The sequence below is a fragment of the Schistocerca piceifrons genome, chromosome X (genome assembly GCF_021461385.2).
Source record: "Schistocerca piceifrons isolate TAMUIC-IGC-003096 chromosome X, iqSchPice1.1, whole genome shotgun sequence".
Lineage (NCBI taxonomy): Eukaryota > Metazoa > Arthropoda > Insecta > Orthoptera > Acrididae > Schistocerca > Schistocerca piceifrons.
The window spans coordinates 515,774,234-515,786,394 of NC_060149.1; the positions used below are offsets into that span (position 1 = coordinate 515,774,234).

At 44.8% G+C, this 12,161-nt stretch overlaps 1 pseudogene; it reads left to right on the plus strand.

Moving 5' to 3' along the window:
* Window positions 1–3,079: 3,079 nt before the first annotated feature.
* LOC124723635 lies at window positions 3,080–3,197 on the plus strand (annotated as a pseudogene).
* Window positions 3,198–12,161: the final 8,964 nt, after the last annotated feature.

The following is a 12,161-nucleotide window of genomic DNA, read 5'->3' on the forward strand; positions in this document are numbered from 1 at the left end:
ATAGACGTGCATATCCGTTGTATAACCAGTAAGATTGTAGTTGTAATGACAATGCCACAGCTTCTGCTAAATGTGAATCTTCACGATTATTTGTGTTTGAAAAGATATCTGGTATGGAATTTTGGTCAACACAGGTTTGGATATAAGTGGTGTTTTACGGGATGTGAAGGACATGCCTCAGAGTCATATGAAATTAAATCTGCAAAATGTTTTCTCACCTTCATGATGATTGTTAATGGCCTGCATGTTTGGCCCCATATTGGGGGCCGATTTTCTTAAATTTTTCCATTACCTATGGACCTCTATAATCATCTTCTTGTGCAATCTCCGGCTTTAGGCATGCTGTCTCCTACGCTGGACGCAAGAAGCCATTCTGCCAGATCAGAAGGCATGAAGATTAATGCGTCTTCCATGTCTCCCTCATCGCGACAACTTCTGCCCATTCCATACACACCTCACTGCGAAATGCGCATGGGTGCTTCACACAAGAAGATTGTGTTACGTCGTCTGCATAATATGGAGGCCGCTTTTCACTTCAACAGCAGCGCGATTCACTACAGCAGGAGGTTGCTCATCTCAATGAACTTTTCCGCTTCGATAAAACAACGTGACACATTCAGCCTGGGACCCTAGAAATCCACGATTGGCTTCTCTATACAATTCATGTGAACTCTGATCAGGTCCACACCGCTTATTTTGACGCTGAAATGTGTTCAAATGTCTGTGAATTCTTAAGGGACCAAACTACTGAGGTCATCGGTCCCTAAACTTACACACTACTTAAATTAACTTATGCTAAGAACAACACACACACACACACACACACACACACACACACACACACACCCATGCCCGAGGGAGGACTCGAACCTCCGGTGGCAGGGGTCGTGCAACACGTTACATGGAACCTCTAACCGCGCGGCCACTCCGCGCGGCATTGTGATGCTGACGAGTACGTGTTTTACGTGAAATTCATGGATCTTTCACGCTGAAAGATTACTGTCGCGACATGGTTCTCACATCCTGTTCAGACATCGTGATAATTCCCCTAGTATAGTGTCACTCGCAGATGCTGAAATCGAATACACCAATGTTCGAGTGTTCAGCCTCCCGCCGGAAGTTGATGACAGTTTTCTAAAGGGCATATTGACTCCTTATGGTAACGTGAAAAACATTTGCCGTGAACGCTGGTCTACTCAACGCAGATTACAGTGTTATAGTGGAATTCTTTCCTTGGAAGTGCATGTCAAACGCAATATATAATCACATTTACAAGTGTGTGGTTACCGCATCAGTATCATGTATACTGGTCAAGAGGGAACCTGTTCCCTATGTAATGAAAGTGGACACGTTCGTTCTAATTGTCCGCGGAGGGTTTTTGTATTAAAGCCGTCATTAGTGCAGCTTCACAAATTGACGGTTGCTGATCTTGTTCCTTCTCCTCCCGCCGTCGGACCTACTTCTGCTTCGGATTATAATGTATAAACAGTCAGTTCTGATAATCGTGTCAATGAATTTCCGCCTTTACCTCCGCGACAGGTTCTGAATCCTATTGGCCCCAGGATAGAACTTATAACGGCGACAAACAAGCGACATCGCACTCAGGAAGGTGATGGTGAGGATTTGGTTGTACCTTCTGCGCCAACCTCCTCCGCATCGATTGTGTCCCCTGCTACTCTCGATGCTACTATACCTCCCCTCCGTGGTACGATGAGTGGCGAAGAAGTTATCTCCAGCATCCCTCCTGGTCGCGAAGTGGCTCCTTCTGAGCTGCCTGTGTGTGAAGAGGGAGCGGAGCCCCCCGTTCGTCTTTGTGTCCTCCGTTACAGCCTAAGACGATGCAGTGTCCTCCTGTTCCTTCGTCTTCCTGTATTTGCCGCCTACAGCAGCTCCCGAGGAGAAGAAAATTAGCGACCAAGTATCACCTGTTGTATTGGTAATTCCACAGAATGCTTCCGCCTTAGTGACTGGCATTGCATTACATGACCCTAGGTCTGGGGGGGTGGGGGAGGAAGCTGTGCCTATGACCCCTCCCAAGCCTCTGTCTGCAGAGGCCGCCATCTCACGTAGCCGGCAGAAACAGCGTATACAACTTGACCGTGCGGTGGCTCGTAAGAAATCTAAGAAAATAGGTTGCGATGACGTGGGTTATGGTCCCCCGATGTGTGATTCCACTGTGTATTCCACAGTGGACCTTGACTCTCAGCTGTCTACATAATTCTACTCCGATATTCCGTACATCTCTGTCCAGCTGTGATCAATTACCCAAGCCTACATGTTCCTTTCCTTAAACGTTAATCGTGTGGAATAAGAATTGCGATTGGCTTCGCTGCGTCAGTTCATTTATGATTCATGTGCGGACACAGTTTTCTTACAGGAGGTGCTATTTAGTAATTTCTCCTTATCTGGTTTTCGTATGGTCTTTAATGTAGCACCCGAATATTCTACGGGGACCGCCCTATTCTTTCGCGAAAGCATTCCTATTGCTGAAGTGGAAATGGTGGATTCTGGCAGGGGCATAGGGTGTCAACTTTTTAATCTTACTTTGGTTCGTTTATATGCCCCTACTGGCACTGGTCACGTGGTGGATAGTTCGCGTTTTTATGAAGAGGATATTGTTTATTTGTTGCGTAAGAGTCCTCTGGGTATTCTGTTGAGTGATGACTTTAACTGTGTATTGCGTCCTGTGGATCAATCTCCAAACCTTAATTTCTGTCTCGAATTACATGAATTGGGCCGCTCCTTACGCCTAAAAGACGTCTGGATATGTAAATACCCGACATTAGTTAAATTTACCCACTTTACTGCGACTTCTAGTAGCAGGTTAGATAGATTTTACTTATCGGACTTCCTGAGCGATAGTATTCTTAACGTTGAAGTTATCCCAGCTTCCTTTACGGATCACTGTGCTGTGGCCATAACTCTCAATCTTGAATGGCAACCAGTCAAATTGTTTCGCCCTCCGTGGATGCTAAACGTCGCTCATCTAGCTGACCCTTCTCTCGATGACGTGATGCAAGTCGTGTGGGAGCATACTCTACGGTCCACTGGGAAATACTCCTCCACCCTTGACTGATGGGGCAACGGCCTTGCCACAGTGGATACACCGGTTCTCGTCAGATCACCGAAGTTAAGCGCTGTCGGGCGTGGCCGGCACTTGGATGGGTTACAGTCTGGGCCGCCATGTGCTGTTGCCATTTTTCGGGGTGCACTCAGCCTCGCCTCGTGATGCCCATTGAGGAGCTACTCGACCGAATAGTAGCGGCTCCGGTCAAGGAAAACCATTATAACGACCGGGAGAGCGGTGTGCTGACCACACGCCCCTACTATCTGCATCCTCAGCTGAGGACGACACGGCGGTCGGACGGTCCCATTGGGCCACTTGTGGCCTGAAGACGGAGTGCTTGACTGGTGGATATAGCTAGCGAAACCGAGGCTCACGCAGACTTTGATACGTTTCTGTGCTGCCAAAGCGCGAGACTTTCGGAGAATTTATGAATATTACTATTCCATCCTGCGTGAACTTTATGCTGCTTCGGATCAAGCCCTCTGCGAGTTGCAGATGTTAGGCCGGTAAGGCAAAATTGTTAACCGTGAAGAGAATGGAAATGGAAGGTTTGAAAATCCGATCGAAGTCGCGATCATTGGTGATGGAAGAACTGACTTCCTTATATCATTTGCTTCGGTATCAGATCCGTCGCCGACGCACTTGTATTCATTCTCCCACGACAAAAGATGGATGTATCGTAATGGCGCAAGCTGATATAGTGCGTATCTTACACCAGTACTATGTAGAAATCTACGATATCGAAGAGTCCAGTAAAACCTTTTACGACCCACTTGTCAGCATCTTGTATACGACAATTACATCTGAACATAATGAAACGCTCTTAGCTGCCTTTCAGCCTGAGGAAGTTTACAAAATTATTGTGGGATCGCCTTATCAAAAGTCCCCGGGTCTAGATGGACTTCCAAAGGAATTTTACGTGCGCCTTTGGCCGTTGTTGGGTGCTACCTTTACCTCCCTTCTGAATGAGGTGTTACAGGGTAGAGTAGTGCCGCCCTCGTTCAAAGTAGGAAAAATTGTTGTAATCCCGATACACACTGGACCGGCTGCCCCTGATCACTTTCGCCCACTAACTTTGTTAAACTTTGATTATGAGACTGTGGCGAAGGCAGTTAATAGTAGGACGTCGTCTTTGATGGATACGATTGTTACAAAACATCACAGCTGCGTACCTGGTCGTACCATTCTTACCCCTATATTAAAGTTTCGTGATATGGTTTCGGTTGCTGCTGTAACGTCCATCCCTTGTGCTCTTGCTTTTTTAGACTTCAGTAAGGCATTTGGTCGTGTTAATCACGACTTTCTGATTCCGATTCTGGAGGCAGTTGGTTTCACTATTGACACGTGGCGAGTGCTCTCAAATCTGTTTACGGGTATTTCGGCTTCGGTGGTTGTTAATGGCCAACTAACGCCCCTAATAAATATCCGTAGGGGAGTGGCTCAAGGAAGCCCGCTGACGGTGACTGTTTGTGTTTTTCCTGGAGCCCCTACTCCGCATGCTAGCATCCCAGCTGACAGGTTGGACGCTTTCCGGCGGGACTATAGCTGTTCGTGCATATGCGGATGACGTGATTGTTCTACTTCGCAATTCTGCTGAGATACCTCGACTGAAGGCTGTCATCAATAGTTTTTGTCGGAGTTCAGGTGCAAAACTTAAGCTTCTTCCTTTGCGAGGTTTTGATGACGCGGTTGTTCCATGGGCTACTGCGCTGGATCTGTATACGTCTCTCGGTATCATCATTGATCGTTGTCCACTCAAAATGGTGGCGCTCAACTGGAAGTCTGCTACGGAAAAAATTCAGGGAGCTGTATTAGAGCATGAAAGGCGTTCTCTTACTCTGCTCCAGAAAGTCCGAATACTGGATACATATGTCTTATGCAAAGCTTATTACGCGGCCTAAGTTTATCTGCTTCCCGCGACAATAGCGAAGAAACTACAATTTTCTGGTCGTTTCTTATGGAAAAGACATATATTTCGCTTACGGTATGAGGTGATCACGAAGCCTCGCTCCTTTGGGGGGCTGGACCTGACTGATATATACAGGAAGTCGCAGATGCTATATGTACGTCGTACTATTTTGACGATGACTCAAGAAACTTAGACATTCACGTCTCATTTATTTTTCTTTGTCTGTCCCGCTAGTCTTGAACCCCCTATTGATATTGGTCGCATAAATTATAAGTTAAAACACATTCGTGACTTCTATCCTGCGATGAGCTATTTATTGGCTGAAATCATATGGAGACCATTAAATTCCTACAGACTCGTGGGGAAGCAGTCCATTGCCCGAACCTCGTTGAAAGAGACTCGCCGCAAACAACCTGAACGAAAGTTTGGTTTAATATCAGTCTTCCGATTTTGCCGATGTGAGTAGCGTCCTCGTGGTACATGGTCGTAAATAACTTGATTCCAACGAACGAGCGACTTTTCCGTATTGGGCTTAGTGAGACGGATTTATGTAGTCGTTGTACCTCTGCCGATACGATACGACATTGTTTTACTTGTGGAGGTCATAAGGCAAACTGGTGGTTGGATCAGGACACAATTGGCCTTCCTTACTCGGTCCTCTGAGGCTGCCTGCACTACGGACATCATAGTGCGCCCAGATTCTTCTTTCTTTCCACAGTCAAAAACCTATACCGTTATGTGGTTGCTGGGACATTTCGTTCATTATTTTGTAGAAGGCGAGGGGGACGATCACATGAACGTCATGCAGTACATGAACACGGCCTATTGGACATGCTTGCGAATGCCTCGATACCGAGACCTCTTCGCCAACATGGTGACTCTTGTTTTTCATCGGTAAGGTGTTGGTTAATTTAATTCATTTTGATGATAAGTGTTTTTCTTTGTTATGTATGTTTCCCACCTGATTTGCTTCGGTTTGTTCTCTCCTTGTTTCCCTGTTCGTTTTGTTTTGTGTTTTGACTCAGCATCGCTCTATTGTCAAATGTGTATCGATGAAGTATAGATACACGGGCGCGTCTACGATCCTTAGCTTTTCCTAGTTTACTTGGAATTTTTCTTAGTTTGCTATTTGGAATGTAATCTTGTTTCGTTTTCCTACTCCTTTTAGATTCAATTATGAACTATAAAAAACACAAAATAAAAAATAAAAAAATTAAAATTTACTAAAAAACCATATCAAAATAGTTATTGATACATATCTTATGAGCTTGGTGGTGGTTTGTTGGCTACGTTCTCGTTTTTTTTCTTTTATTTATTGTTCTATTCTCGTAATAAATTTTTTCTCCCTTTTGCAGCCTCTATTACATGATGATATGACTATGGTCTACTGAAGTGTCATGATAGTACCAAGTCTTTCTGATAATAAATAAAAAAGAAAAAAAATGGTTCAGTCGGATAGAGCGTCTGCCATGTAAGCAGCAGATCCCAGGTTCGAGTCCTGGTCGGGGCACACATTTTCATCTGTCCCTGTTGATATTAATCAACGCCTGTAAGCAGCTAATGGTCTGAATTTCGTTGTAATTTCATAATAATTTTTGTGTTGTTCGTGGCGGAACAGGCTTGGATTGGCTGAAGAAAGCTGTCAATGGCCTGTGATCTGAGATGAGATAGAAGGTCGACTATACAAATAGTGGAGAAATTTAGTGACTCCATAAACAATGGCGAGCGCCTCTGTTTCCAGCTGCCTGCGATTACACTGCGCCTTGTTTAAAGTTTTGGAAGAAAAGGCTACAAGCCTGTCAGAGCTACCAATCCTGTGGAATAGCTTCGATCCAAGCCCATAGGATGACGCATCAAGTGCTAAAACTACTGGCTTGTCTTGGTCAAAGTGGACCATACAACGATCACTGAGAAGATCATCCTTAAGTTGCTGGAATGCGTCCTGAAAATCTTTGGACCGTAAGAAGCGAACACCTCTCCAGTGTAGGTGGTTCAACAGGGCAGCAGTTTGTACTGTATGAGGAATAAATTTGAAATAATACGTCGGTTAGCTCATTACTGCCTTTAACTCCTTAAAATGACGAGGCGCCGTCAAATCCCTGAGTGACAACAAGTGCGATTGCGCTGGATGGATGCCCTGTGAATTAATGATATGAAGAAATGAGCATTTCGCTTTATTACACTTGGTTCCCATGTCCGAAAGATCTTGGGACAAACAGTCAAAACTGGATAAATATTCCTCTGGTGTGCCAAAAGAAACTACAGTGTCATCTAAATGATTTACACACGAAGGGACCTTCGCTGTTAACTGATTCAGAAATCACTGTAAAACTGCGAGAGTTAATGCACTGCCGATTGGGAGGAGCTGGAACAGATATAGACTCAAGTGCGTGATAAGTACAAAGAACCGTTTGGAATGTCATTCAAGGGTAACTGCTAGTATGTCCCCGGGAAATTTATTTTGGAAAACAAGCATTCCTGTCACAATCTGTCGATCAGTTCATCAGGTGAAGAAGGGGAAAAGAGTCCATCTCTGTTTTGAGGGTTGATAGTGGTTTCAAAGTCTGCTCATAGCTGCAACCCACGCGATGGCTTTTTGATAACTGTCGGGAGAGATGCCCACTGACTGGCTGAGATCTGTTCAGCAACACCACTGTCTTGCCATAGTTTCAATTCTTGAGCGACCTGATCACGAATGCGTTAGGGGACTGCACTATGAAACGGTGGTTGTGCATTATCTTTTAAAGTTACATGTGCTTCAAAATCTTCAGCGTTCCCCAGGCCTTCTCGAAATAAATTTCTGTATTGTCACATCACTCATTAATACAGCTGTGAGGAACAGTAGCATTGACTGGCAACACATTGTCCTGAATGTCCAGGTAAAACAAGTCAAGTGAGGTCAGATCAAAAAAGTTCGGACTGTTCCGAGAACACAGTACATGAAATAGTAAAGTTCTAGTAACATTAAGAAATGTTGCTGCCAGTCTGCACACTCCCGACACTGGGATATTGTGTCCATTGTATGCTGGCAGAATGGCAGTAGGCTGCTGTAGCCATGAGCTGCCTAACAATTCATAAGTATTTCTGTTCAGCAAAGTCATGCAAGCACCTTTGTCTAATTGTAGTCTCACAGAATGCTCTGCCGCACGTAGATGTACATACAGTTTATTTCTCTGAAAGCAGATCACTTGTGAACGATTCTGTTTACTTTAAGGGTAAAACACTGATTGGGCCTCCCCCACCGGCTCAACTGATATGACATTTACTTCTTTTGAAGAACACTGAAGTAGAGTCTCACTGTCGCCTGCCATGGCTGTTTTGAAATCACGCTTGAATATGGCCCCGTTTGCCACAGGAAAAACATTTTGCCTCTCTGCGTGGGCACTGCTAACGGTCGTGCACTTCGGGAACGACTTCCAGATATTAGACTGCAAAGTTGCGAGGTGTCGGGGCTAGCAGTGTGTTTAACACTAAATTCCTCTAGAATCTTCATATGGAAATGATGCTTTAAGCCCCCCCCCCCCTTTTCTAAATCCGACTTTTGTTGTTGCACATGGATCAAGAAGAAAAATAATAAACATAACACATGAAACATTTACAATACGTCAACTTGGATACTCAAATAAATGCTGTGAAGGTGAAGTTGTCCATAAACTAGATTGTGACATTTATGACCAAGTGGTATGTGGAGCCAATTCCTTGCAACTCAAATCTTACGAGAAACACCCAGCCAACCCAACATTAATTGCTGCTACTGTAGTGAGAACTCAGACAATGAACACCCAAGACAGAACCACATTAGAAAAGATGGGAACAGGCGCGCTATGCAGAGCTCTGATTGCCACATATCTAAATTCCCTAATCTGTGGGTGCTGCGGACATACATTACCAAGCTGTCTTCTTAACTGCAAGGACACGATCTGGCATACCGGAGGCGATGGCTGGTTGTTTCGACGTCCCGTTGTGGTGATGATAATGTCGCGAGTATAGCCCAAAACAAATTATCCTGGTCTGGTTGCTCCAGACTAAAGACTTCTAGCAACACAAATGCGCCTCTGAGGGAGACGAAGAAGGCTCGCTACACAATCACTGACGGTATAGTGATTGATTTTAACAAGCGAAGTCACACAGTAACTCCGATACAGTCAACTTTAGCCAAAACTGCTCAAGACGGGCAACGTAGGCCGCTTGTACGTAGAATGCTCAATTGCCAACTGTACTCAGAAAGTTATGTTGAAGTCGGAACTTCAGCAATTTCATCAAACAGTTACAATTAAACGAAACTATATTAGACAACCAACGGAAGGCAGGCTGTCCAGAGCAGCGAGAGCTCAGTCTTGTAACCTACTCTGACCGAAAAGCGAGAGCCGACTCTCTCAAGAGCACCCGTACAAGCCGAACACAGAACATTCCCGCCCCCACGACAGTGGCTGTGGTTAAAACGTGCCAATCAGCAACTCGAAAACCGGTGGAAAATTCCACTCTACTGCCGAAGCACAACTATTCCACCAATGGAGATACTTGGCGCCAATTTCTGCGCCCCTGAGCAAGCCAATCACAGTTATAATTTTGCATAAAACGCGGGAATTTGCCTGCCAAGATTGCCTGGGAACACAAATCATTCCCATGCCTCGCTGGAAGTCCGTCAGAAAGTGTTTTCACTGTGTTTCTGCGAAGCAACAGACTCTCTAGCCCAGCCGCTCCGTCAGGCCCCTGTGGGCGTGTCGCCGCCGCTCTTATGACAATGTGGCGTCTGGAAAGCATGCACTCGACTCCCTCACACCCGTCGGCTTAACCCTTTCAAGATCGGCAGAACCCGCCTGTCACCGGACCACCCGGGTGATGAGAGACGCTGCGTGGGAAGTCAACATGTGAAGCAGTACCAACTTTTCACCACATGCAATTAGAGAGGAAAATATTCATATCTTCTGAGTTCTCAATACTAGCCTTGTAATGACAATACTCGGCCATACTTCCCCAAACCGAATTACTCAGAGTTAGATATAAATAAGAGAGGGGGCAAGTCACTGTGTGCATCTAAAGGCATACCACCTCTCAAAGTGGCAGGCGCACAGCGTGACTGATTGTTTTTTAACAATGGGCTTTGCCTGCAGCTTGACCTCTGAGTAGAGAACTGAGTGCATTGTGTACTTTGAACTACAGAAATGGTCAGAGCCTCTAAATTTACCTCTGCAATATCTAAAACGTTCTGAGGTTCAGTAACAGAAAGGGCAGTTTCTAACTTAGGATATGGTAGCTTCAAAATTGGAGTGTGCATGCGTGCATCTCATACATTCTGAGTAATCACACCACGGAGTATGACGCCACTTGTGTGACGTCACATGGACACTTAAATATGCAATGTCTGGTAACACCTCTTAGTTCTGCGAGTCATTGTTTAAATGTCTGTTCCGATTGCTTCCTAAGCCAAAAGAACTTGTATTTGGCAACTGCTACATGCACCTGAGCGCCAAGGTGCTCATATAACTTCTAACAAATAACACTCAAAGTCCTCCGGCCAAGAGTCCGTAGACATTTTGACACACAACATAAAACACCAACATTAGTAAGGAAATAATCTTTGCGCTTCGTATCTGCTATGTCGTAGGCGGAGAACTGCGCTACAAGTTGAGTGGGTATTCAGCCCAGTCCCCTCACTGGCCGTATGTTATCGGAATTTGGGTGTGCCCGTAGTATGTTGAGTTGTAACTGCCATTGAAAGTACTTGCGTCAGTTGAATAACTCTCCGCCCAAGTTGCTGAATTTGTTGCCTCTGCAACTGAACCACATCATTTACAGAAAGTTCTTGTCGTGGCACAGACATAACAATTCCTTGACGCTAATACACACAAAATACACTTAACGTCGCCCTTGATGAAGGAAAACACAGCACCGTAGGTTCACGAGACTCGTCACCACCGTTGGGTCGCCGCTTGAAGTTAGGAACGAACAGTGGTAAAACAGTAACTAATGATGACACAATCTCAACTAAAGTGGGTTTTATTCTTCGAGACACACAACTTGCAAAAGATTGCAGATCACGTGTGTATCATACATCAACACGCTGTACAGAGGATGTGGTGTCTGAGGCACAAATATTGGCACTAACATGCAGAGCTCTTCTGCATGGAATAGACGGAATGTACTGATTCCACAGACGCTTGTTAGCAACTCCGTGACACAGGCGATAGGCTTCGTCGTAATCCGACTCGCGGCTGAACACACATTGGCCGCTTAGCGCTCTGGACGGAAGTGAATACTCACCGGCAGCAGCGGCTCACTGAACTTTACTGAAGGTGTGCCGGAGACTGTGTCATTGTTTGTCGGTCTAGCAGGCAGCGACTTTCCTCCTGGAAGTCGAACTGGTGGCCACTGTGGGACAGTGGGACGTTTACTTAAATATCCCGATGACTTCACAGAAACTTTTAACTTTGTATATTTATTAAAGTATGCATATTTGCTGTCGTCTCCCTCTTATGCCTGCTGTTTACGTTAAAGCTCCACAGTCACTGTCACAAATTCTTCCGAACACTGTTTCTCCCTCGTTTATCCATAAATCAGTGTAATATTACTAAAATTGGAATTGCAGAGGCTTCGTACATGTTGGTGTAGATAGTGAATTATAACTGTTAGGATACAGTGAGTTTGTGTCGTAATGGAACTGGATATTTTCCATGCTAATCATCCCGCTTAGAGGCTGGCGTAATGTACAAGTTGCCTCTGTTATGATATTCCCACATCGCAAATCGCTTGTTACCAAATGATACGGAACTGTGTAGGCATACAGGTCTAAATGTCTTAACAATAGTACTCTGCAGGGTATTTTTTTAAATCATGTTGAAGGTTGTCTACTTCGACAAACGGTAGTATTACGCAGACTGCTAATAATATGTCCTTTGGTCAGGGCAGTTTAGAAAACTAGTAAGGTGTCTGCCAAATCGTAAATCGTGTTTTAGTCTATGTAATCGACTCTCAAATTAAATAATTAAAACTATAGGCAGACAGAACTCACATCTTCTTGGGTACAAGTTAGCAAGGCTTCCACCACTATATCTGTTTTCGTATAGAACTAAAATTTCCACAACTTTAGCAACGAATAGCTATTAAATGTAGTACATTGCAGAACACTGTCCAGCAGTTTACACTACAATAAAAGCATGTGGAATGGGATACAATGTAGAAAAA